At 45.7% G+C, this 25,338-nt stretch overlaps 1 protein-coding gene across 8 annotated transcripts in view; it reads left to right on the forward strand.

Annotated features, from left to right (window-relative positions):
- STRBP (spermatid perinuclear RNA binding protein) overlaps positions 1-25,338 on the forward strand; it is a 160,742-nt gene that overhangs the window by 5,531 nt on the left and 129,873 nt on the right. For 6 of the 8 annotated variants that reach the window (XM_067471753.1, XM_067471750.1, XM_067471744.1 and 3 more), the window contains one exon: positions 23,685-23,854. The exons of the other annotated variants lie outside the window; for them this stretch is intronic. The gene's annotated coding sequence lies outside the window, so the exon portion shown is untranslated. The remainder of the gene's footprint in view (positions 1-23,684; positions 23,855-25,338) is intronic. 8 annotated transcript variants of the gene reach the window in all.

Consider the following 25,338-nt stretch of genomic DNA (forward strand, 5'->3'; position numbering starts at 1 on the left):
AAGATACCTTCCACTTGCTTAAGTTATACCTTTGTGTAATTTTCCCCTTAGCAGAATGGCACATGAGGAGTTTCTCAACCTGGGGTTGGGACCCCTGGGAAGTCACAAGAGGGGTTGCTAAAGATCATCTGAAAACACATATTTATGATGGTCTTAGGAACTCTTTTGGCAGAGAAAGCTGAAGATCTCTCTGCTTGTCCCTCCTTTTTGGTGCTGGTGAACTACAACTCCCAGAATTCAAAAACAGCCCCCCCAACCCCACCAGTATTCAATGTTGGCCATGTAGGTAGTGTGCCAAGTTTGGTGCAGATCCATTGTGGGTTGGGTTCAGAGGGGTCTTTGATTGGAGGTGAACTATTAATCCCAGCAACTACAACTCCCAAATGTCAAGGTCTGTTTTCCCCTAAACTCCACCAGTGTTCACATTTGGGCATATTGAGTATCCGTACCAAATTTGGTCCAGATCCATCATTGTTTGAGTCCACAGTGTCGCTGGATGGAGGTGAACTACAACTCCAAAACTCAAGGTCAATGCCCACCAGATCCTTCCAGTATTTTCTGTTGGTCATGGGAGTTCTGTATGCCAAGTTTGGTTCAATTCCATTATTGGTGGAGTTCAGAATGCTCTTTGATTGTAGTTGAACTATAAATCCCAGTAACTACAACTCCCAAATGTTAAGGTCTATTTCACCCAAATTCCACTAGAGTCCATACTTGGGCATATTGAGTATTTGTGCCAAGTTATGTACAGACCCATCATGAGTCCACAATGTTCTCTGGAGGTAGGCGAACTACAACTCCAAAACTCAGGGTCAGTGCCCACCCAACTCTTCCAGTAATTTTCTGTAGGTCATTGAGTCCATCATTGTTTGAGTCCAGGGTGCTCTCTCAGTGTAGGTGAACCACAACTCCCAAACTCAAGGTCAATGCCCACCCAACCCTTCCAGTAATTTTCTGTAGGTCATGGAGTCCATCATTGTGTGAGTCCACAGTGCTCTCTCGGTGTAGGTGAACTACAACTCCAAAACTCAAGGTCAGTGCCCACCCAACCCTTCCAGTAATTTTCTGTAGGTCATGGAGTCCATAATTGTTTGAGTCCACGGTGTTCTCTGGGTGTGGGTGAACTACAACTCCCAAACTCAAGGTCACCCAACCCTTCCAGTCATTTTCTGTTGGTCATGGGGTTCATCATTGTTTGAGTCCACAGTGCTCTTGGTGTAGGTGAACCACAACTCCCAAACTCAAGGTCAATGTCCTCCAAACCCTTCCAGTATTTTCTGTTGGTCATGGAAGTCCTGTATGTCAAGTTTGGTTTGATTCAATTGTTGCTGGAGTTCAGAATGCTCTTTGATTGTAGGTGAACTATAAATCCCAGCAACTACAACTCCCAAATGACAAAATCAACCCCCCTCTCCAACCTCAACAGTATTCAAACTGGGGCATATAGGGTATTTGTGTCCAATTTGGTCCAGTGAATGAAAATACATCCTGCAGATTCGATATTTACACTACGATTCGTAACAGTAGCAAAATTACAGTAGGAATGGAAATAATGTGATGGTTGGGGGTCAACACAACATGAGAAACTGTATCAAGGGGTTGTGACATTAGGAAGGATGAGAAACACTGATCTTGGATAATATAAGTGTACATAGAGCATTTGCATTCCGTTTATGCATGTGATTTTCTAGGGTGGTGGTGGTTTTGTAGATTTGCACCGTCCTTGCGCATATGTGCACGCTTTTAGCGGGTGGGGAACCGAGGCCGATGCTTCTGCCGCTGAAGGACGAGGTTAGGTCTGTCTTTGTGAAGCAGCGACAACTTCCAGCTGCGACGGCAGCGCATTGCCCGATGCTTTGTGCACAGCTGGGTTCAGGTGTGTCCCTTTTTGGCCAGGATGTGCGTTTGTCACATTGTTCTTTCCAGCGAGGATAATGAAGGGCAGAAGAATGGCGCTCTCTCCCCGAAAGGGATCTGGTTACCTTCAAAAGCTCTCTCTGCTCAAACGAGAGGGAAGTATTGAATTGGGGGGGGGGGGAAGATATCTTGCTGCACCCCCCCCCCCCCAAAGCTATCGGAATTCAGCTTCTGTGCCGCCGCTGCTGGCATGGCGCATCGTATTGTCTCTCCGGCTGACCTGATTTCCCCAAAAATGAAGCTTCGGCACTTCCTGGTGGTGGTGTGCTGTGCAAATTTGGTGGCAGCGCTTTCTGCAGCTCTACATTGCAAAATGTGCATGCTTTGGTTTTGCATCCCTTCTCTTTCTGGATTTGCAATCCTCGCATTGTGGTTAATCATTAGATTCCAGATTTTAAGTAGACGATGGGAAAGAATAGAGACGGGGAAGAGGAGGAACGTGGATGGAAAAGGTCTCATGAGGGGTGCGGCGTAGAATGAATGAGATGGGAAATGGGTGACCTTTCCCTGACTTAGAATCATAGAATCCTAGAGTTGGAAGAGACCTCCTGGGCCATCATCCAGTCCAACCCCATTCTGCCAAGAAGCAGCAATATTGCATTCAAAGCACCCCTGACAGATGGCCATCCAGCCTCTGCTTAAAAGCTTCCAAAGAAGGAGCCTCCACCACACTCCGGGGCAGAGAGTTCCACTGCTGAACGGCTCTCACAGTCAGGAAGTTCTTCCTAATGTTCAGATGTAGTTTGAAGCCGTTGTTCCATTGCGTCCTAGTCTCCAAGGAAGCAGAAAACAAGCTTGCTCCCTCCTCCTCCCTGTGGCTTCCTCTCACATCTTGATCCATGGCCCTCATCATGTCTCCTCTCAGCCTTCTCTTCTTCAGGCTAAACATGCCCAGCTCCTTAAGCCGCTCCTCATAGGGCTTGTTCTCCAGACCCTTGATCATTTGAGTCGCCCTCCTCTGGACACATTCCAGCTTGTCAATATCTCTCTTGAATTGTGGTGCCCAGAATTGGACACACTATTCCAGGTAAAGTGGTCTAACCAAAGCAGAATAGAGCATGGGGAGCATTACTTCCTTAGATCTAGACACTATTTTCCTATTGATGCAGGCCAAAATCCCATTGGCTGAAGACTTTTTAAGGCTGTGTCTCTCTTGGAACTGCAGACAACAGCCAGAATTGTCTTTGGACTCTTGAAAAAACCCTGGCAGAGTTTAATTCTGATTAATAGTTAGCTCTCTGGATGAGTTAATTGGTCAACGCTTTCTAGTTCGGAGGTTAAGGTAGTCCGAGGAGGCCCTGCAAGCCTTCGCAGGGATGAGAGACAGGGCCTTCTCGGTGGTGGCTTCTCGGCTATGGAACTCCCTCCCCGGTGAAATTAGAACATCCTCCTCCCTCCTGACCCAGATATTTTTGAACTACAACTCCCAACATTCCTCAGCATGGGCAATGCTGGCTGCGACTTGCAGACAATCAAATTTATTTATTTATTTATTTATTATTTACTATATTTATATTTCGCCATTCTCAGCTTGAGGGTGACTCAGGGCGGTTTACAAGTGGCACAACTCAATATATTTATCGTGTCAGGAGCAAACCAAACAGTTGTGTTGCATTTTTTAAACAAACAAACAAACAAAACAGTTTGCAAGCTTGGTAGTTGCTTAAATGTCCTTTGACCAGTATCTGGCCACTTGGAGTGCCTCTAGTGTTACTTTAAGAAGGTCCTCCCTTGTGCATGTAGCAGGGCTCAGGGTGAATTGTAGGAGGTGGTCTGTAGTTTGCTCTTCTCCGCACTCACATGTCGTGGATTCCACTTTGTGGCCCCATTTCTTGAGGTTGGCTCTGCATCTCGTGGTGCCCGAGCGCAGTCTGTTCAGCGCCTTCCAAGTGGCCCCGTTTTCTGTGTGCCCAGGGGGGAGTCTCTCATTGGGTATCAGCCATGGATTGAGGTTCTGGGTTTGAGCCTGCCACTTTTGGACTCTCGCTTGCTGATGTCGATCTTAGAAAACTATTTCTTGGTTTAAGTCGTTGACGTGCTGTCCGATACCCAAACAGGGGATGAGCTGGAGATGTCTCTGCCTTGGTCCTTTCACTATTGGCTGCTACTTCCTGGCGGATGTCAGGTGGTTCAATACCGGCTAAACAGTGTAGTTTCTCCCGTGGGGTAGGGCTCAGGCACCCCGTGATAATGCGGCATGTCTCATTAAGTGCCACATCCACGGTTTTAGCGTGGTGAGATGTGTTCCACACTGGGCATGCATACTTAGCAGCAGAGTAGCACAGCGCAAGGGCAGATGTCTTCACTCTGTCTGTTTGTGATCCCCAGGTTGTGCCAGTCAGCTTTCGTATGATATTGTTTCTAGCACCCACTTTTTGCTTGATGTTCAGGCAGTGCTTCTTGTAGGTCAGAGCATGGTCCAGAGTGACTCCTCCCAGGGAATTGGGTGCGCTGCAATGCTCCAGTGGGATTCCTTCCCAGGTAATAATCCTCAGAGCTCAGGATGCTTGTCTGTTCTTGAAGTGAAAAGCACATGTCTGTGTCTTAGATGGATTAGGGATCAGCTGATTTTCCCTGTAATAGGCAGTAAGAGCACCTACAGCTTTGGAGAGCTTCTGTTCAACCATCTCAAAGCTCCCTGCTTGAGCGGTAATGGCACGATCATCAGCATAGATGAAACTCTCTGTCCCTTCTGGCAGTGGCTGGTCATTTGTGTAGATGTTGAACATCTGGGGAGATGGTGGCAGGGTATAAATAAAGATTATTATTATTATTACCTGTTACCTGGACACTCATTACTGCAGAAAAAGTCAGGTTTGCATTTATTTTTGTTTATAAGCAAAGGTAAAGGTTTTTGTCTTGACATAAAGTCTATTCAAGCCTGATTTTGGGGGTGAATCTAATGTCCATTTCTAAGTCGAAGAACCGGCGTTGTCCGTAAACACTGGCATGATTGCATTGAGCACCATTACCTTCCCATCTACGCAGTACCTATTGATTTACTCACATTTGCCGAACGCATCCCCCCTTATAAACCCTCCAGGACTTTAAGATCGTTTGGGGAGGCCCTGCTCTCGGTCCCACCATTGTCACAATTACAGCTGGTGGGAACGAGAGACAGGGCCTTCTCAGTGGTGGCCCCTCGGATATGGAACGCCCTCTCTAAGGACATCAGATCGGCCCCCTCCCTTCGAAAGAGAGTCAAGACTTGGCTCTTTGAGCAGGCGTTTCCAAGTACAGTGTGATAGACATAGGAAAATGGAATGGTTGGATGATGTGATTGGACAATGTTTTTAATGGGAGATGTTAATGTTCATGTTTTTATTGATTTTGTTATTGTTTTGATTGTGTTGAAATTATATATTATGGTCTTGGCACGAATTGTAGACCTGCAGGCTGACAGGGACGGTATATAAATATAGTAAATAAATAAATAGATAGATAAATAAATAAATAAATATGCATGTTTTCAAACTGCTAGGTTGGCAGGAGCTGGGCCTAACAGTGGGAACTCACCCTGCTTCCCAGATTCAAACCACTGACCTTTCAGTCAGCAAGTTAAGCAGCTCAGCCATTGGGGCTCCTTTGTTTATGAGTATATATAAGCATGCCACCAATTATCTCCCACTGTGGTTTTAAAATAGTCTTCCTTCTGTAAGTCATCCATGACGAGCGGCAATGTTTTTTGAACATAGATCCAGATCCAGGCATCCCCAGCCAAATATTTTTGTTCCGGCTATTCCTCCCTATCGCTCAGGATCCGATTCTCAATATAGAATTTTCCAATCATGTCTTGGCCTCCGACTTGGAAGCATGCTATCCCCAACATCTGGATTTGTGACAGCTCTTTGGGGAAGAAAAAAGGTATTTTGCAGATGCTCAGAGGCAAAAAGGATGGACAATGTGGACTGGGTCCAGGACTCAACTGTGCTCATCCTCAGTTGCAAAGGTATCTTTTCGGACTAGTACGTCTTCAAACTGGTGGCCCAGCAAGAATTTTGGGAAGCCTCGCAATACGGGCCCCCTGGAAACGCAGCGGGTTAAACTACTGAGCTGCTGAACTTGCTGACTGAAAGGTCGGTGGTTTGAATCCAGGGAGTGGGGTGAGCTCCTGCTGTTAGCCCCAGCTCCTGCCAACCTAGCTGTTTGCAAACATGCAAATGCGAATTCTTCCAAGGCCCGTAACAACAAGGCAAAGGTGAGCTCAGAGTTGCCAGTCACACACACACACACACACACAAACAAGTTCCAAAGTCCACATTGGACTAATGCCTTTTATTAGGCCAAGGGAGAAAGCACGAAATTCCATTGAGCTCATGCAAAACAGGCCTGTTCCCAGTCCCAGCATCACCCTCTTCACAGAAAGCAAACGGATTTATTTATTTCGTATCCAACGCATTGCATAAATTAGTATAAAACTGATAAAAATAAGTGTGCCGGCGGCTAAATATCTTTTGACCAAAAACGGGCAACAGCGACGGCATTGTGTGTAGCCTCCAACAATTCCTTCTCTGTAGGTGAGGCAGGGCGTAGTGGACAAGCATACAGATGCAGAGTTGTGTATTCTGCTCCACAATCACACAAGGTGTGGGATCAAACGGATGAAGCACAGAGATGTGGAATCACTTGGTGCAGAAACCAAGCGCAAGGGAAAGGCGGTGGTTTGAGCCCCAAACACCACAGAAAGCAAACTGAGAGATGTGCCAAAGAAGGACGTATCGGCATCGAAAGCAGAGCAGGAACGGCCTTCCTTGTTGCTTTGCTCTCTAAATAGCCATTTGTCCCTCTCCAAATACCTTTCTGCTTGTTGACGTATTTTAAAACAAAATATATAGCTGAAACTACCCGCCATTTTTATTTTTATTTATTTTATTTTTATTTTCACTTCATTTGTATCGTTATTTATTAAATCAGGGAGTCTGATAGGTTGTTGTGAGTTTTCCGGGCTGCCTGGCCATGTTCCGGAAGCATTCTCTCCTGACGTTTTGCCCACATCTCTGGTTTAAGAGGGATCCAAAGGGCAAGATGGAGTGCCTTTTTTTGTATGGACGGAGTGGCGGATAGACAGAGAGAGGCAGCCGGTCATTAGGAGGAAAGGTAAAGCTGCCTGACTTGGATAGAATTGTGTTCTGTCTGGAAAGTATATTTGGACAAAGGAAGGTCTCATTGTAAAAACAAGAGGTTTGTACCCGCCTCCAGTCGTGAAGCGTCCAATTGCAGCGTGTGCTCACGACCAAAAATGTCTTCATGCACTCAAACCTTAATGGCTTTTTGGCAGGATGAAAGGGGAGGCAGGGGAGAGTTCCTCAACTTCATGGATACCTTTGAAAAACTTCTAGTCATGGCATTGCTATCGAGTTCACATGTGTTTGGCGTTAGGAAACATTTCTTGCTGGCCGGCACCGACATTTGATCATGTTATTATTTATTTTTGTTACTAGCCGTCCCCTGCCAGGCGTTGCTGTGGCCCAGTCTGGTGATCTGGAAAATAAAGTATTGAGAAAGTGTGGGTTTCTAATATTTGTAATGTCTTTCTGCTTGTGGGTAAACAGTATTTCTTGCTGTTTCTTTGTCAGTGTTGATGTGGAGAGTGTCTGGTTTGCTCACCCTGGAACATGCAACATATCAATGTCCTTCTTTAGGGGTCCCTTTCAAATCTAGGATACTATATCTCTCTCTGTGTGTGAATCATTTATATCTATCTATATCTATGGCTGGATGGCTCTTTGTCAGGAGGGCTTTGTTTACGTTTTCTTGCCCTGGTGAAGGGACTCGGACTGGGTGGCCTTAAGTATTTTCTCTTTGTCATGGGGTTTCTGTGTGGAAAGTTTGCCCCAATTCTGTCATTGGTAGGGTTCAGAATGCTTCTTGATTGTAGGTGAACTACAAATCCCAGTAACTACAACTCCCCAATGCAATATTCCTGCTTCTTGGCAGGGGGTTGGACTGGATGGCCCATGAGGTCTCTTCCAACTCGTTGATTCTATGATTCTATGATCATTGGTGGAGTTCAGAATGCTCTTTGATTGTAGGTGAACTACAGATCCCAGTAACTACAACTCCCAAATGTCAAGGTCTATTTCCCCCAAACTCCATCTGTGTTCATATTTGGGCATATGGAATATTCGTGCCAAGTTAGGTCCAGATCCACCATTGTTTGAATCCACAGTGCTCTCTGGATGTAGGTGAACTACAACTCCCAAACTCAAGGTCAATGCCTACCAAACCCTTCTAGTGTTTTCCGTTGGTCATGTGTGTCCTCTGTGCCACGTTTGGTTCCATTCCATCATTGGTGGAGTTCAGAATGCTCTTTGATTGTAGGTGAACTATAAATCCCAGTAACCACAACTCCCAAAAGTCAAGGTCTATTTCCTCCAAACTCCATCTGTGTTCACATTTGGGCATATGGAATATTCGTGCCAAGTTAGGTCCAGATCCACCATTGTTTGAATCCACAGTGCTCTCTGGATGTAGGTGAACTACAACTCCCAAACTCAAGGTCAATGCCTACCAAACCCTTCTAGTGTTTTCCGTTGGTCATGTGTGTCCTCTGTGCCACGTTTGGTTCCATTCCATCATTGGTGGAGTTCAGAATGCTCTTTGATTGTAGGTGAACTATAAATCCCAGTAACCACAACTCCCAAAAGTCAAGGTCTATTTCCTCCAAACTCCATCTGTGTTCACATTTGGGCATATTGAGTATTTGTGTAGAGTTTGGTCCAGATCCATCATTGTTTGAGTCCACAGTGCTCTCTGGATGTAGGTAAACTACAACTCCTAAACTCAAGGTCAGTGCCTACCAAACCCTTCTAGTGTTTTCTGTTGGTCATGGGAGTACCGTGTGCCACGTTTGGTTCAATTACAGCCCTCTCAGCCCGTAGGCGTCTCGGGGCGGTTCGCGGCCGGACTCGGGGCGGTTCGCAGTCCTCTGTATCTGGTTGGTTACTGAAAAGCTGCCTTATATTTAATTAAAAAAATGTGATGCAGAAGGAAGTTAATATCGGCCGTAAAACCTCCTGGGAGAGAATTTGTTGAAAGGCAAGTCGCAAATGGCATGAATAAATGAGGAGCTGTTCCCAGTGGCTGGTGCAGGGACTCCTGTCGTTGCCGTCAATAAGTGATGCACCGTTGGTGGGCTGGTGTTGAACGGGTTCTTCTTGGCAGAGGGAAGGACTTCCCCCGTCTTCATTACTGTATTTAATTGTGCAGTCAAGCCAAACAAGGAAAGTTGCAGACAGAATAGGGGAAATTGAAGGGGCCTCCAAGTCTATCTAGCACAGTGGTTCCCAACTTTTCTTTGACCAGGGACCACTCTCCAACATTAGTACCCAAAGGGTATGCATCAGTTTTTCGTCAACTTTATTCAATTTGGATATTTGGGGTGCTGATTCAGAAAATTGCATTGGATAGACCACATCAGCTCTAGTTTGGATTACGTGGGAAAGAGATTGTGGATAGACCACATCAGCTCTAGTTTGGATTACATGGGAAAGAGATTGTGGATAGACCACATCAGCTCTAGTTTGGATTACATGGGAAAGAGATTGTGGATAGACCACATCAGCTCTAGTTTGGATTACATGGGAAAGAGATTGTGGATAGACCACATCAGCTCTAGTTTGGATTACGTGGGAAAGAGATTGAGAGAATTCATGGGAAACGCCATGACTTCATGACTGCTTATTAACAGCCCGTTGTTTACCTTAAAATTAGTTCGTCTGTGCGCATTCAGAAGAAGATCTACAAGCCACTCTAAACACCTTTGCAGAAGCATACGAGAAGCTCGGCCTGTCATTGAACATTGAAAAAACCAAGGTGCTTTTCCAGCAGGCACCAGCCAACCCCTCTCCAATGCCAGAGATACAACTTAATGGTGTAACATTAGAAAATGTGGACCATTTCCTCTCCCTTGGCAGCCCCCTCTCCACCAAAGTCAACATCGACACCGAAATACAACACCGCCTGAGCTCTGCAAGTGCAGCATTTTCCCAAATGAAGCAGAGAGTGTTTGAGGACCGGGACATCCGTAGGGATACCAAGGGGCTTGTCTACAAAGCCGTTGTCCTCCCAACCCTGCTATATGCCTACGAAACGTGGACTGTCTACAGAAGTCACATCCAGCTCCTGGAACGATTCCATCAGCGCTGCCTCAGGAAAATCCTGCAAATCTCTTGGGAAGGCAGGCAGATAAGTGTCAGCTTGCTAGAAGAAGTAAAGACCACCAGCATTGAAGCGATGGTCCTCCGCCATCAACTCCATGTTGTCTGGATGCCCGACCACCGTCTCCCAAAGCAGTTGCTCTACTCCGAACTTAAGAACGGAAAACGGAACGTTGGTGGGCAGGAAAAGAGATTGAAAGATGGCCTCAAAGCCAACCTTAAAAACTCTGGCATAGACACTGAGAACTGGGAAGCCCTGGCCCTTGAGCGCTCCAGCTGGAAGTCAGCTGTGACCAGCAGTGCTGCAGAATTCGAGGAGGCACGAGTGGAGGGCGAAAGAGAGAAACGTGCCCAGAGGAAGGCGCGTCAAGCCAACCCTGACCGGGACCCCTTTCCACCTGGAAACCAATGCCCTCACTGTGGGAGAAGATGCAGGTCAAGAAGAGGGCTCCACAGCCACCTACAGACCCACAAAAATAGTCATCAAGGAAGACCATCTTACTCGTCCAACGAGGGATCGCCTAAGTAAGTAAGTAAGTAATTAACAGCCCGTTGTTTACCTTAAAATTAGTTCAGGTAAGGTTGGAGTTGTGAGAACCTTAGCCTGGGTCCTTGTGCCAAGTCAAGTCCTGTTTTTGGTGTCAAGTATCCTGGAAGGTTTCTATATTCTTGTTTGATGATTCTTGCTCAAGCTTTGCTAAGGATCCCTTTTGCTTGTGGATTTGTGCTGTACTTGTCAGTTTGGCTATTCCTGGACTAAGTTACGCATGGATTTTCACGAGACATCTGCAATCCTGTTCAGTTATCACCTATTGCTAAACCTGTTTTGGATTATTCCTCTCCTTTCTCCATTGCTGCTTTTTAAATATATTTTATGTGAAAATGTATTGTCGAAGGCTTTCATGGCTGGAATCACTGGGACACCCCATGATAATGCGGCATGTCTCATTATGAGCCACATCCACTGTTTGAGCGTGGTGAGATGTGTTCCACACTGGGCATGCAGACTCAGCAGCAGAGTAGCCAAGCGCAAGGGCAGATGTCTTCACTGTGTCTGGTTGTGATCCCCAGGTTGTGCCAGTCAGCTTTTGTATGATATTGTTTCTAGCACCTACTTTTTGCTTGATGTTCAGACAGTGCTCCTTGTAGGTCAGAGAACGGTCCAGAGTGACTCCCAGGTATTTGGGTGCGCTGCAGTTCTCCCGTGGGATTCCTTCCCAGGTAAGAATCCTCAGAGCTCGGGATGCTTGTCTGTTCTGAAGGTGAAAAGCACATGTCTGTGTTTTAGAAGGGTTAGGGATCAGCTGGTTTTCCCTGTCATAGGAAGTAAGAGCACCTAGAGCTTCGGAGAGCTTCTGTTCAACCATCTCAAAGCTCCCTGCTTGAGCGGTGATGGCACGATCATCAGCATAGATGAAGCTCCCTGTCCCTTCTGGCAGTGGCTGGTCATTTGTGTAGATGTTGAACATGGATGGAGCAAGCACGCTCCCCTGAGGCAGGCCGTTCTTCTGTTTCCGCCATCTGCTTCTCTGGCCCTGGAACTCAACAAAAAAGCTCCTGTTTTGTCGCAGGTTTCCTATGAGGCGGGTGAGGTGGTCGTCCTTTGTGAGATTATACATTTTTCTCAGGAGGAGGCAGCGGTGGTTCACAGTCTCATAAGCCGCTGACAGGTCTATGAAGACAGCTCCTGTGATCTGCTGCCTTTCAAAGCCATCTTCTATGCGCTGAGTCAGGTTCAGCACTTGCAATGTGCAGCTTTTGCCTTTCCTGAAGCCGGCTTGCTGTGGAATCAGACATGGGTCTATTTTTTCCATAATTGTATGCAAAATAAGTCTCTCCAGAACTTTGTAGAGGTGGCACAGCAGGGAGATTGGTCTGTAGCTTTTTGGGTCATTACGGTCTTTGCCTGGCTTCAAGATGGCGATGACTCTTGCTTTCCTCCAGATTTTGGGGATCTGACAGGATGCAGTGCAGTTGTTCATCAGCTCCAGCATCCAGCGCCTTGCTTTTGGACCAAAGTTCTTGATTTGTTCCATCCGTATTTACTTTTTACTTGTAAGCCACTCTGAGTCCCCTTCAGGGTGAGAAGGGCGGCATATCAATGTTGTAAACAAACAAAGCAAACAATCAGCAATGCATTAAAATATTAAAAATGCTAATTAAACCATGGATTAAAAGCACGCCTGTTTAAACCCGAATCCAAAATCCAATTTTGGTGTGGTGCTGTGGTCATCTGTGGCTGCAAGCCTGGGGTGCGACATTGGCGTCCTTTGTGGGATGGCGTTTGTGGCCTTAGCCTCTTAGTGATGGCGGAAGTGCGCTGTTCCGTAGGTGGCTAAATAAAGCCGGCAGATCTCCTTGGGTGCTCCAATCAGGGCATTAAATGCCTGAAATGCTGACAGGCAAAGAGGTGGGTGTGGGTTTGCAGTGGCTTAAAATACTCGCGTGGAACAGGTCTGCGTTGCTGTACATTGAGGGGAATTTTTACCTTCAATGCAGTGTTTCTCAACCTTAATGCCGTGACCCCTTAATACAGTTCCTAATATTGTGGTGACCCCCAGCCATAAAATCTTTTCCGCTGCTACTTCATATCTGTAATTTTGTTCCTGTTATGAATCATAATGTAAATATCTGATATGCAGAATGTATTTTCATTCACTGGACCAAATTGGGCACAAATACCCGATACTGGTGGGGTTGAGGGAGAGATTGATTTTATCATTTGGAAGGTGTAGTTGCTGGGATTTGTAGTTCTCCTTTATTCAAAGATCATTCTGAACTCCACCAATAATAGTATTTAACCAAACTTCCCACACATAACCTCCAACAGAAAATACTGGAAGGGTTTGAGGGGCATTGACCTTGGGTTTTTGAGTTGTAGTTCACCTACACCGAGAGAGCACTATGGACTCAAACAGTGATGGACTCCATGACCAACAGAAAATTACTGGAAATATTGGGTGTGCACTGGCCTTGAGTTTTGGAGTTGTAGTTCACCTACACCCAGAGAGCACTATGGACTCAAACAGTGATGGACTCCATGACCAACAGAAAATTACTGGAAGGGCTGGGTGTGCACTGGCCTTGAGTTTTGGAGTTGTAGTTCACCTACACCCAGAGAGCACTATGGACTCAAACAGTGATGGACTCCATGACCAACAGAAAATTACTGGAAGGGCTGGGTGTGCACTGGCCTTGGGTTTTGGAGTTGTAGTTCACCTACACCCAGAGAGCACTATGGACTCAAACAGTGATGGACTCCATGACCAACAGAAAATTACTGGAAGGGCTGGGTGGGCATTGACCTTGAGTTTGGGAGTTGTAGTTCACTTACACCGAGAGAGCACTATGGACTCAAACAATGATGGACTCCATGACCAGCAGAAAATTACTGGAAGGGTTGGGTGGGCATTGACCTTGAGTTTGGGAGTTGTAGTTCACTTACACCCAGAGAGCACTATGGACTCAAACAGTGATGGACTCCATGACCAACAGAAAATTACTGGAAGGGCTGGGTGGGCATTGACCTTGAGTTTGGGAGTTGTAGTTCACTTACACCGAGAGAGCACTATGGACTCAAACAATGATGGACTCCATGACCAGCAGAAAATTACTGGAAGGGTTGGGTGGGCATTGGCCTTGAGTTTTGGAATTGTAGTTCACCTAAATCCAGAGAGCACTGTGGACTCAAACAATGATGGATCAGGACCAAACTTGGCACAAATATTCCATATGCCCAAATGTGAACACTGGGGGGAAAATAGACCTTGACATTTGGGAGTTGTAGTTGCAGGGATTTATAGTTCACCTATAATCAAAGATCATTCTGAACCTCACCAACAATAGAATTGGGCCAAACTACTTACATAGAACCCCCATGAATAACAGAAAATACTGATGGTCTTTGGCAACCCCTTTGACACTCCCTCATGACTCCCAGGTTGAGAGACGCTGTTCTAATGGTAACCGAGTCCTTTCTCCTGGATGCAGTGTAGATTCCTGTTTTGTCAAAGCCCTTCCAAGCCATCACTGGTGCCCTGCTTGGAAGACCTTGATCCCTTCCAAGCTGGGAAGTGACATTATCTCGCCCCGGTGGGTGTCAGGCCTTTTCTCCTCCTCCTCCTCCTCCTCCTTCCTTTTCTGCAACCTTATGCAAGATGGGAAGAAAGGAAGAGAGAAAAAAACCCGGCGCTGCTTTTAATAGAAGCCACACTTTTTTTGCCGCCACCTCGTAAGGCACCCACACACTTTCCCACACTGCTGCAGGAACCAACTGTACTTTGGAGGCTTGGCTTTCGGGAGGTGGGAAAAAGAGAAGGAAGCACAGCCGGGAGGGGAGAAAAGCTCGGGCCAAAGGGGAGGTCACTCGAGATGCCGCTGAGCCCAGGCCGGGCATCTGGTAAGGTACTTAGCAAGGCTTTCAGGAGGCACTTTCCCCATCGGCATTTCCCAGCCCCGCCTCTCCGGTCTGGGCCTTGGGCAGAAGGATTCTTGCACGGAGGAGAGTAGAAGGACACGCACCTGTCTGCTCCTTCTGCCCACAAAGGCCATCTCATAGAATAGAAGAGGTAAAGGTTTTCCCAGAGTCGTGCCTGACTCTGGGACTCTGGTGCTCATCGATATTCCTAAGCCTTTAAGATCATGCTTTGGTTACATCCCGTTTAGATTACTGCAACGCTCTCTACATGGGGTTGCCTATGAAGACTGCCCGGAAGCTCCAACTAGTCCAACGTGCGGCAGCCAGAATGCTAACATGAGCAGGGTACAGGGAGCATACGACTCCTCTGTTGCACCAGCTTCACTGGCTGCCAATCAGCTTCCGAGCACAATTCAAAGTGCTGGTGTTGACCTATAAAGCCCTAAACGACTCCGGCCCAGTTTACCTGTCTGAACGGATTCTCCCCTACGAACCATCTAGGTTGTTAAGATAGTCTGGAGGGGCCCTGCTCTCGGTCCCACCGGCCTCGCAAGCACGTCTGGTGGGGACGAGGGACATGGCCTTAGAATCATAGAATCATAGAATCAAAGAGTTGGAAGAGACCTCCTGGGCCATCCTCCAGTCCACCCCCATTCTGCCAAGAAGCAGGAATATTGCATTAAAATCACCCCTGACAAATGGCCATCCAGCCTGTGCTTAAAAGCTTCCAAAGAAGGAGCCTCCAACACACTCCGGGGCAGAGAGTTCCACTGCTGAACGGCTCTCACAGTCAGGAAGTTCTTCCTCGTGTTCAGATGGAATCTCCTCTCTTGTAGTTTGAAGCCATTGTTCCATTGCATCCTAGTCTCCAAGGAAGCAGAAAACAAGCTTGCTCCCTCCTCCTCCCTGTGGCTTCCTCTCACATATTTATACATGGCTATCATATCTCCTCTCAGCCTTCTCTTCTTCAGGCTAAACATGCCCAGTTCCCTAAGCCGCTCCTCATAGGGCTTGTTCTCCAGACCCTTGATCATTTTAGTCGCCCTCCTCTGGACACATTCCAGCTTGTCAATATCTCTCTTGAATGGTGGTGCCCAGAATTGGACACAATATTCCAGATGTGGTCTAACCAAAGCAGAATAGAGCATGGGGAGCATTACTTCCTTAGATCTAGACACTAGGCTCCTCTTGATGCCTGAGGCCAAAATCCCATTGGCTTTTTTTGCCACCACATCACATTCCTGGCTCATGTTTAACTTGTTGTCCACGAGGACTCCAAGATCTTTTTCACACGTACTGCTCTCGAGCCAGGCATCGTCCCCCATTCTGTATCTTTGCATTTCATTTTTTCTGCCAAAGTGGAGTATCTTGCATTTGTCACTGTTGAACTTCATTTTGTTAGTTTTGGCCCATCTCTCTAATCTGTCAAGATCGTTTTGAATCCTGCTCCTGTCCTCTGGACTATTGGCTATCCCTCCCAATTTGGTGTCGTCTGCAAACTTGATGATCCTGCCTTCTAGCCCTTCATCTCAGTCATTAATAAAGATCCTGATCAGGACCGGGCCCAGGACGGAACACTGCTTGTGGCACTCCACTTGTCACTTCTTTCCAAGATGAAGAGGAAGCATTAGTGAGCACTCTCTGTGTTCGTCCACTTAACCAATTACAGATCCACCTCACCGTAGTTTTGCCTAGCCCACATTGGACTAGTTTCCTTGCCAGAAGGTCATGGGGGACCTTGTCGAAGGGCTTACTGAAATCCAGGTACGCTACATCCACAGCATTCCCCGCATCTACCCAGCCTTCTCAGTGGTGGCCCCTCAACTCTGGAACTCTCTCCCACTGGAGATCAGAACTGCCCCCTCCATTCTGTCGTTTAGAAAACGGGTGAAAACCTGGCTATGGGGTTTGGCTTTCGACGAGTGAATCAATATTTCTGTGATCGGATAGATGACGATGAATGATGGACAACGAATTCACTATGGCGATTGACCATTGTTGTTATGTGATTGCATTTTGCTATTATAACGTTTTAATTGAATATGTTATATGATGTTTTTAATGATTGTTTTGTGATTTTATTGTTGGAAACCGGCCCGAGTCCCCCAATAGAGGGGAGAAGAAGACCGGCATACAAAATTGCTAAATAATTCTTCTAGGGAGGCCCCGTTCTTGGTCCCACCTTTGTCACAAGCACAGCTGGCGGGGACGAGAGACAGGGCCTTCTCAGTGGTGGCCCCTCGGATCGGCCCCTCTCCCTTTTAACATCAGATCGGCCATCTCCCTTTTAACATTTCGGAAGAGAGCTAAAACTTGGCTTTTTGAGCAGGCATTTGCAAATACAGTGTAACAGACATAGGAAAATGGAATGGTTGGATAATCATCATCATCATCATCACCATCATCATCATCATCTATATAAATAAAATGTAATGTTCATTTGTGGGATTAACAGAGCTCAAAAACCACTGGACGAATTGACACCAAATTTGGGCACAAGACGCCTAACAACCCAATGTATGTCCTTCACTCAGAAAAAATTATTTTGTCATTTGGGAGTTGTAGTTGTTGGGATTTATAGTTCACCTACAATCAAAGAGCATTCTGAACCCCACCAACGATGGGACTGAACCGAACTTGGCGCACAAAATTCCCCTGACCAACAGAAAATACTGGAAGGGTTTGGTGGGTAATGTCCTTTGGTTTTGGAGTTGTAGTTCACTGACATCCAGAGATCACTGTGGACTCAAAGAATGATGGATCTGGACCAAACTCTACACGAATGCTCAATATGCCCAAATGTGAACACTGGTGGAGTTTGGGGAAAATAGAATCTTGACATTTGGGAGTTGTAGTTGCTGGGATTTATAGTTCACCTACAATCACAGAGCATTGTGAACCCCACCAATAGAATTGGGCCAAACCTCCCACACAGAACCCCCATGTGGGCCACAGCAATGCGTAGCAGGGGAGGGCTAGTGCAGTAAATGAATAAATAAGCTGAAGAGCCGGCGTTAGACCTCTCCTAAGTCATGTGGCCAGCATGACTGCATGGAGTGCCATCACTTTCCCATCGGAGCAGTATCTATTGATCTACTCACATGTACATGTTTTCGATCTGCTAGTTTGGCAGGAGCTGTGGCTAACAGTGGGAGCTTACCCCGCTCCCTGAATTCGAAATACCGACCTTCCAGTCAGCAAATTCAGCAGCTCAGCACTTTAACCCGCTGTGCCACCGGGAGTAGAGTACCTTTATCTTTCATTGTGCTATTACACAATGAAATTATATGCCTTCCCCTACACACACCACAAAACAACACCCCTTTCCTTACACACACAAACACACGTCACCGCACATCCCCTAAAGCCACATCAGTGCAAACCCACAGAGTTCAACATGACGACAGCTCTAGGATAAAAACTACCCTTCAATCTGTTTGTCCTTGCCTTTGTCACCCTGTGCTGTCTGCCAGATGGCACAAGGGAGCAATGGTTTTGAATGGCAAGACTGAAAAGATGATGTTGTGCATTTTATGTCGTGCATTTGGCCTGCCCACTGTGTTTTATTTTCCATTATGTTTATTTTACTCGATTGGTTTATTTATTTTATTGTGATGCTATTTTGTTGTTTAGATTTTATGTTGCTGTAATGTATCGCTGGGCTTGGCCTCATGTACGCTGCTCCGAGTCCCCTTTGGAAAGATGGTGGCGAGGTATAAATAAAGATGATGATGATGATGATTCCTGGAAAGTAACCTGGGCTGCTTGGAAGTGTGGTGGAGCCTCCTTCTCTGGAAGCTTTTCCACAGAGGCTGTCTATCGGGAGTGCTTTGGTTGTGCCTTCCTGCGTGGCAGGGGGGTGGACTGGATGGCCCTTGGGGGTTATTATTAAAAAAGGTAAAGGTAGTCCCCTGACATTAAGTCCAGTCATGTCTGACTCTGGGGTGTGGTGCTCATCTCCATTTCTAAGCCAAAGAGCCAGCGTTGTCCGTAGACACCTCCAAGATCATGTGGCCATTGGCATGACTGCATGGAGCGCCGTTACCTTCCCGCCGGAGCGGTACCTATTGATCTACTCACATTTGCATGTTTTCGAACTGCTAGGTTGACAGAAGCTAGGGCTGACAGTGGAAGCTTACGCCGCTCCCCGGAATCGAACCTACGACCTTTCGATTAACAAGCTAAGCAGCTCAGTGAGTGGCCTGGGCTGCTTGAAAGTGTGATGGAGCCTCCTTCTCTGGAGGCTTTTCCGCAGAGGTTGTCTATCGGGAGTGCTTTGATTGTGCCTTCCTGCGTGGCAGGGGGGTGGACTGGATGGCCCTTGGGGGTTATTATTAAAAAAAGGTAAAGGTAGTCCCCTGACATTAAGTCCGTCATGTCTGACTCTGGGGTGTGGTGCTCATCTCCATTTCTAAGCCGAAGAGCCGGCGTTGTCCGTAGACACCTCCAAGATCATGTGGCTGGCATGACTGCATGGAGCGCCGTTACCTTCCCGCCGGAGCGATACCTATTGATCTACCCACATTTGCATGTTTTCGAACTGCTAGGTTGGCAGAAGCTAGGGCTGACAGCGGAAGCTCACGCCGCTCCCCGGAATCGAACCTACGACCTTTCGATCAACAAGCTAAGCAGCTCAGTGAGTGGCCTGGGCTGCTTGGAAGTGTGATGGAGCCTCCTTCTCTGGAGGCTTTTCTGCAGAGGTTGTCTATCGGGAGTGCTTTGATTGTGCCTTCCTGCGTGGCAGGGGGGTGGACTGGATGGCCCTTGGGGGTTATTATTAAAAAAAGGTAAAGGTAGTCCCCTGACATTAAGTCCAGTCATGTCTGACTCTGGGGTGTGGTGCTCATCTCCATTTCTAAGCCGAAGAGCCGGCGTTGTCCGTAGACACCTCCAAGGTCATGTGGCCATAGGCATGACTGCATGGAGTGCCGTTACCTTCCCGCCGGAGAGGTACCTATTGATCTACTCACATTTGCATGTTTCTGAACTGCTAGGTTGGCAGAAGCTAGGGCTGACAGCGGAAGCTTACGCCGCTCCCCGGAATCGAACCTACGACCTTTCGATCAACAAGCTAAGCAGCTCAGTGAGTGGCCTGGGCTGCTTGGAAGTGTGATGGAGCCTCCTTCTCTGGAGGCTTTTCCGCAGAGGTTGTCTATCGGGAGTGCTTTGATTGTGCCTTCCTGCGTGGCAGGGGGCTGGACTGGATGGCCCTTGGGGGTCTCTCCCAGCTCTAGGATACTATATCACGAGTAGGCAAGATGGGGTCTAAGGACTATACTTTTCCTCTCCTGTCCACCATCTCATCCTGATGAAGGCCAACCCTTTTGTGACCCAAACATTTCCCGTCTTTCCTTCACTTTCTGCCTCCAAAAGAGAAGAGGAGGGGGACGAAAGGGCAAGGAGGGGTCTTGGGGAGAAACCCCCACCCCACCCCACGCGCTCCAGCATACGGCCCCCAAGTTTGAAAGTTTCCCCGTGCTCGGTCTAGCCACACCCTTGGTTGGACAAAGAACCGTATTCTGCTCAGAAAACGTAATTCTTGAACAAGCAGCAATGTTCCTTCCAAAGAAAATGTCTTTTCTGCCCAGGAAACGTGTTTTCTTTGCTCTTGCAACCCCATGCATTTCTCTGCAGAATAATTTCTCTCCGGGATGTCTGAACACAGGGAAACACAGGGAAAGAGGGCATTGCAAGGCTCGTTTTTCCACCTCTCTAACCCATCATAACTCAATACTATACTCCCATAAGTCAGAGGTATGGGGTGGAATTTATTTATTTATTTATTTATTTGATGCATTTATTAACCGCCATTCTCAGCCCTTTAGGGCGACTCATGGCGGTGTACAACACATATAAAAAGCAGTTTACAAAGAGGCAATTACAACAACCTATAAACAATACAACAATTACAAAGTTACACTAAAAATCCGCTTCGTCTCATAGTGGAATCATAACCAACAGGCTACACAATTGGTTGGAAGCCCACTCCAACCCGGGCTGGCTTTGAACTCATGACCTTTTGGTCAGAGTGATCTTAATGCAGTTGACACTCAGCCAGCTGCGCCACAGTCCCGGTGCCAGAGACTATCAGAAAACATATACCGTATATTCTGGCATATAAGACTACTTTTTAACCCAAGAAAATCTTCTCAAAAGTCAGGTGTCATTGTTTTACTGTTCTATTGTTTTGCTTGATGCTTTATTATTTGCTTATGAGTTTTACTGTATGTTGTTGTTGTCGGCGGCCTCGGCCTTTGTAAGCCGCATTGAGTCCTTCGGGAGATTTTGCGGGGTATAAATAAAGTTAATAATAAATTATAATTATAATTATACACGGAAGTCGTCTTATACGCGGGAGTTGTCGTATATGCAGGAGTAGTCTTATATGCTGGGAGTCGTCTTATAGAGCGGGTGCTGAAACTTCCAATCCGGATTGGAGAATCTGTGGTTGCTGCATATTGTGGGGGAAGCATTAAGGGCAGCACTGTACAAGTACGGTAGAAAAAAATCCATTCATCAGGATTCGTGGACTTAATGAAATCCCGATGGTGAGGTGAAGGGGCGCCTCACCGGGAAGGTGTAAGTGAAGGGCAGAGCAAGCTGCAGGCGTCCGGGGCGCCTGGGGTATGGAAAAAAAGAGATAGAGTGGCTCTGGGCCCAGACAAACACACCTCTTTTACCTGTCTGGCCTGCCCTTGTATCCTATTACCATCCCTCCTCCTCTGCCTGTCAGATCTCGCTGAGAGCTGAGAGGCAGAGAAGGAGGAACAGTAATAGGAAAATTACCATATTGAAATCAAATCTCATGCTTTTAAAATTTTTATTTGGTGTGTGTTGGAAGAGGGGTCGTCTTATACAGCGAGTATATCCCAAACTCTATATTTTAACTGGAAAAGTTTGGGGTCGTCTTATACGCCCAGTCGTCTTATATTCCGGAATATACGGTATTTCTGGCGGTCTTAGGAAACCCTTTGGCAGAGAAGGCTGAAGATCTCTCCACCTGTCCTTCTCTTCCTTTTTGGAAACAGAGGGGGAATCGTCCCATCAGAACCCCTCCTTCGCTGTTATTGGCTGGTCTCTCAGACAAGGGGGGGCTGTTTCTGAGTCTCCAAGTAGGAAGGGGTGAGCAGGTGTGCTCAGCGCATGGCAGCACGGGGTGAGAGGGAGAGCATGCGAGGCTGGAGGGAGGCGCACACAAGTGAATCCCTTCAAGGAATAGTGTTTCTATGTGGGAAGTTTGGCCCAATTCTGTCGTTGGTGGGGTTCAGAATGCTCTTTGATTGGAGGTGAACTATAAATCCCAGCAACTACAACTCCCAAATGACAACCCCCCCCCCCCAACCCCACCAGTATTCAAATTTGGGCATATCGGGTATTTGTGTCAAATTTGGTCCAATGAATGCAAATATTTATTTTTATTTATTTACGAAATTTAGATGCCGCTCTTCTCACCCCAAAGGGGACTCAGAGCAGCTCACAAGATATATATACATACAATAAATTATATTCTTAGCATAATACAATATCAGTATTATATATTACTATATCGTACTATACCGTTATATTGTAATATTATTAGTAATATTACATGCAATATAAATATATAATTATAATATTGTATTATTATTAGCAGTAGTAGCAGCATTATATTCACATCGGTCAAGAAACTGAGTGGAAAGTAAAGCAGTAATTTGGTGGAAATAAACAAACAAGGCAGTGACATCTCGGGCCCATCCTTTATTCGGATTTCAGCCAGCACGCCTATGCCTTAAATCAAGATATAGCTTTCTAAGATCTACAGAGATACTTGCAGGAACGCCTGAGCAAGCAAGAGTCCAAAAGTGGCAGGCAAAAGCTATACCGTTATATTGTAATATTATTATTGGTAATATTACATGTAATATAAAATATATAATTATAATATTGTATTATTATTTTTAGTAGTAGTATTATATTCACATTGGTCAAGAAATTGAGTGGAAAGTAAAGCAGTAATTTGGTGGAAATAAAGAAACAAGGCACTGACATCTTGGGGCCATCCTTTGTTGGGATATCAGCCAGCACGCCAATGCCTTAAATCAAGATATAGCTTCCTAAGATCTACAGAGATACTTGCAGGAACACCTCAGCAAGCAAGAGTCCAAAAGTGGCAGGCAAAAGCTATACCATTATATTGTAATATTATTGGTAATATTACATGTAATATAATATATATAATTATAATATCGTATTACTATTGGTATTATACTGTATTACATTGAAATATTCTAAATATTATATGTACTGTATATACTCGAGTATAAGCCGACCCGAATATAAGCCAAGGCACCTAATTTTACCACAAAAAACTGGGAAAACATATTGACTCGAGTATAAGCCGAGGGTGGGAAATGCAGCTACAGGTAAATTTCAAAATAAAAATAGATACCAATAAAATTACATTAATTGAGGCATCAGGAGGTGAAATGTTTTTTAATATTTACATAAAAGTGTAATTAGAGATAAGACTTCCTAACTCTGATTAAATCATTGCATATCATCAATGTAAATGTACTTACGTATCCTTCCAACAATAATAAAGAGAGTAAAATAATAAATATAATAATAATAATAAAGTAGAATAATGGAAATGCAATAATAACAATAATAATAGAGTAGAATAATAAATGTAATAATAGAGTAGAATAATAAATGCAATAGTAATAAAGTAAAATAATAAATGTAATAATAATCATAAATAGTGTAAAATAATAAATGTAATAATAATAATAATAGGGTAAAATACTGTAAATGTAATAATAATAAAGAGAGTAAAATAATACATGAAATAAAAATAATACCAATAACAGAGTAAAATAATAAATAATCTTGACTCGAGTATAAGCCGAGGGGAGCTTTTTCAGCCTAAAAAAGGGGCTTATACTCGAGTATATACAGTATATACAACATATTGTATTATATTATATTATTAGTATAGCACAGGAGACAAGGTAGATCCATGCCGCCTATCGAATATTTACATAACGATGCATAACAGTAGCAAAAGTGCATTAGGAAGGTTGGGAAACCCTGAACAAGAGTGTCCAAACGTGGTTTGCAAAGCACTGACTTTTCCAGCGTGACGCCTGGAGTCGGATCCTTTACTCGGAGCCAAGTTCTCCCTCTCAGATATTGTGGTGTTGTCGTTTCAGTGCCTGTCGGTATTCCCGGTCCAGCCGCTCAGCCCCTAAACTGGCCGGGCCGCTCTTGGCCGAAGCCATCAGGTTCCCGCAGGCCCCTTTGCCTGGACTCATAAAGAACAGCGGTGGTCACAACTTGTTGTGGTGCGGACGTCTCCGTCGGGTGTGCAGCTCTCTTGACGGTATGTTTCCTTGCTGTTGCTGCTCTTTCGTTGCCAGATATTTGCGCGTGGAATTTCTCATCTCCTACGAAACTCAGCATCTCGCTCATTTCGAGAGACTCTCTCCTTGTTGACCGCCGACCGTTGTCTCTGGATGGGAAATGACTTAGTGCCGTTCCTCTTGTATGTTGCGGCTTTGGCGTGCTTCGTCATAAAGAGCCTGATGGATACAACAAAATGTAAATTATATGCTGTTTAACTAGGCACTAATTCATCCAAGTTGAGTTTTATATGTCGGGAAGGCCAAGCGCGGCTCCGTCCAGCGGCTCCTTCCCCTGATGTGTCACTTACGTGCGCAAGAAATATGTGTGTTACATTGTGTTTTAGGGAGAGGGCAGCGGAACGGAAATTAAGGCTTTTTTCCATTGAGGTTTTATTCCTGTGTGTATTTTCGAGAGGATTGGGTCATTTTCCTCCATTAGGATTGCTAAGTCTGACAACCTGGAAACTGTGTTTTCGAAGGCTTTCGTGTCCAGAATCGTTGGATCACTGTGAGTTTTCTGGGCTGTCTTGCCATGTTCCAGAAGCATTCTCTCCTGACGTTCTGACCACGTTTATGGCAGGCATCCTCAGAAGTTGTGAGGTCTGTTGGAGGCAAGTGGGGTGTATATCCCTGTGGAATGATGTCCAGGGTGGGAGTATTTATTTAATTTATTTACAGTATTTGTATACCACTTTTCTCACCCCAAGGGGGACTCAAAGCGATCTGTTTGAGGCAAGTGTGAATGTTGCAATTGGCCAGCTTGATTAGCATTTGATAGCCTTGCAGCTTCAAGGTCTGGCTGCTTCCTGCCTGGGGGGGTCCTTTGTTTGGAAGTGTTATAGGTAAAAGTAAAAGTTTTCCCGTGACATTCCGCCTAGTCGTGTCTACCTCTGGGACTCTGGTGCTCATCTCCATTTCTAAGCCAAAGAGCTGGCTTCGTCCATAGACACCTCCAAGGTGATGTAATAATAATAATAATAATACTTTATTTGTCCCCCACTACCATCTTCCCAAGGGACTCGGTGCGGCTTACATGAGGCAAAGCCCACAATACAACAATAAACAATAACAACAATAATACAAAGCAATAAATAACTCATAAGCAAAAATAAGCAATAAACATTAACAGTAACACAACGAGTTTAAAAACCTATGGCTGGGCCAAATGTAATAATTAAAATGTTAAAATAAATGCTGGGCATGACAAGGTGACATGGAACTGAGATAGTGTTTTGAAGGGGGATGAGTCTGCAGACAAACTTAAATCACTAATAAAGTGCATTTAGGGACATATTGCTGTGAGTTTCCTTATTCTGGGAAGGCACACTGGAACAACCACATTTTCAGGCTCCTCCTAAAGACTGCCAGAGTTGGGGCATGCCTAATGTCTTGGGGAGTGAGTTCCAGAGTCGAGGGGCCACCACCGAGAAGGCTCTCTCTCTCGTCCCCACCAATCGTGCTT

This window comes from Anolis sagrei, chromosome 11, assembly GCF_037176765.1.
Source record: "Anolis sagrei isolate rAnoSag1 chromosome 11, rAnoSag1.mat, whole genome shotgun sequence".
Taxonomy (NCBI): domain Eukaryota; kingdom Metazoa; phylum Chordata; class Lepidosauria; order Squamata; family Dactyloidae; genus Anolis; species Anolis sagrei.